Here is a 2671-nt window from a genome sequence, read left to right as displayed (position 1 = left end):
CAAAGGTAATAATCACTGTTGGAGCATTTTCAACACCATGCAGTCTTCCTTCAGAGTCCTCGTGTTGACCTATACACATGCTGCCTTCACAATGATTAATCACAGTTATACATCAATTTAGAGTTTTCAAAATATTTCATAATGTAGTTAGCTCACTCTTGGCACCAATCCTGTAATATAAGATGGTCAGTATTATTGTTCTTACTTAAAATGGGGAAGATTGAGTCTCAGAAGATAACAGAACATTCTCATGCCTCCACAGAATTAAAGCAGTGGTTGGGACAGGAGTTCCAACTATGTGACAGAAAAGTAATGACACATTCCCAAAGTATATTCATAACCAAAATTATTGATTGTTTCTTCAGAGGGAATAATCTTATAGAACATTTCAATGAGAATGTAAAATGCATTTGCATTGTAATTGTACAAATCATTCCATTTAATTGACTGAAACAAATTATTCCATTTAATCGACTGATCACATTAGTATGAGTTATTTCATTTATCCTCAAGTATCCCTGACCTCAAATGAGTGTACACATTTCAGTTGAGTAGGAAGAGCCTTTTTATCTGAGAATTCTTGAATTTATAAAGGTTGTTATGGGAAACTTATTTGAAATAGAAATACATTCTATTTTAAAACGCTGTTACTATAATTTATCCTGGGAATGCAAAGGTGATTCAATGTGAGAAAGCCAATCAGTGAAACACACCAAATTAATGAAATGGGGAAAAATAACATAGTCATTTCAATCAATGCAGAAAAGGCCTCTGGCAAAGTCTAGCGTCCTTTCGTGATAAAAAAAAAAAACTCAGAAAATAGAAATTTTTATTCTAAAGTAATTTCCACAACATGATAAAGGACATTTATGAAAAACACACAGCTAACCTTATATTCATTGGTGAAAGATTGAAAGCCTTACCCCTGAAGTCAAGCATGAGACAAGGATGCCCACGTTCACCACTGCTATTCAACATTGCACTAGAAATCTTTGCCAGAGCAATTAGGCAAGAAAAGAAATTAAAAGTACCCAAATTGGTAAGGAGAAGTAAAACTTTCTCTATTCTCAGGACATGATTTTTTTTTCAAATATCTACATTATTTATTTAAAGAGTTTTTAAAAAACCAATCCTTGCTTATTATTTATATATAAAAATATATGTATTTATGTCCTGGAAAATATTTAAGATAGCTAAATTGTTATGTTCTGATGTAATTTTTAGACCTACACCTAAGTCTTTACTATAGCAAATTAAAATAATACTAAGATGAAATATTATTATAGAAGTAATACAAAGTGGTAAAAATGAAAATTTCAGTATCCTGTTGAATCATCTGTATTTCAAGACTGACCCAGATATTATATTTTGCACTCAAAATATAGGAATAATATCAAATTTTACTAATATACAGTTATGTAGCTGATAGAAGGAAAACAAGGGCACACAAAATTGATTCCTATTTTCAGTTAACAATGAAGCTACACACACCTGGAAGAAATCTTCATTAGTGAGTAGACCCTCTCATAAATGCCTCAATTTTCTTATGAAAGAAAACATAAATAATAAAAACTGCTAGTTAAAGGAGGGAACATTATAATAATCAATATCTGTATACATTTATACTAATTACAAGGACCTTTCACATACTTTTTTCATTCTCACAACCACCCTTTGTGGGATAGGTTTCATCTCTTCATTCCAGTGAGGTATTTTCTCCATAAACACTGAAGGATGCCAAGAATAAGTGAAAAGTGTTCTTTTTCTAACTTTACTTTCAGAAATTACATTAGATGTTTCTCATTTTCAAAATCCATCCTTCATAGAGAAGACAAATTTCTGAAGGCCACCTTTGAGTTGTTTGGGAATTCTTTTTTTTTTTTTTTTACATGGGCAGGCACCGGGAATTGAACCCGGGTCACCGTCATGGCAGGCAAGAACCCTGCCTGCTGAACCACTGTGGCCTGTCCAAATTATGCTGTTTTTTACATGGATAGGCACTGAGAATCTAACCTGGGTCTTCAGCGTGGCAGGCGAGAATTCTGTCACTGAGCCATCGTTGCCCAATTCTTCCTAAATAACATTTTTAGTTGAGAGAAGTGTTTCCTTGCTTTGCTCTCATTCTTTGCAGAGGAAATTGGTGTCGACTCTCCAGATGTAGGTGTTCTGCAAATCAGTGCTGGACTCTTGCCTTTGGAACCAACTACATCATGATTTAGGTTTGCAGAACATTGAGTCTTTCTCCCAGGTGTCTTCCCTCAGGGTTTCTTTGTAGGAGTGGTAGAACTGTTCTCCAGTACTGATAGAAAGCTCCTACTTTTACCAGGATGTTTAACTGTTCTATTGGATGTTTTCCAAGTAATCAACAATACACTTTTGGAGTCTTTTTTTTTTTCCCACAATTTTTGCTTCTTTAAAACTATGTATAATTTTTTGCTTCTCCATGAAGACGTTTCTGCATTTTGGGCATCAGTCTGGGCTTGGATTTCAAATGCACTCAGGAGTTATCCAGCACCAGCAACTGGAAACATTGTGGACATGTTTCTTCAAAAGTGCTTTGATCATCTCCAAGTTCCCTCCTGTCTTTCTCTTACAGGAGATAGTGGGCCTGGCTGGGGCAGCTAGCTTGTAGTTTCCAAGCAGCAGCCTTAAGACTGTGCTTCTGCCTCAT

The 2671-nt window shown here is 34.9% G+C and overlaps 1 pseudogene; it reads right to left on the bottom strand.

The window, feature by feature from the left end:
* Positions 1 to 1820: 1820 nt before the first annotated feature.
* LOC143669993 (UPF0711 protein C18orf21 homolog) lies at positions 1821 to 2671 on the bottom strand (annotated as a pseudogene).

The sequence above is a fragment of the Tamandua tetradactyla genome, chromosome 26 (assembly GCF_023851605.1).
Source record: "Tamandua tetradactyla isolate mTamTet1 chromosome 26, mTamTet1.pri, whole genome shotgun sequence".
In the NCBI taxonomy this organism is placed as follows: domain Eukaryota; kingdom Metazoa; phylum Chordata; class Mammalia; order Pilosa; family Myrmecophagidae; genus Tamandua; species Tamandua tetradactyla.
The sequence above is the reverse complement of the archived record's forward strand: the minus strand, read 5'-3'. Positions and strand labels throughout refer to the sequence as shown.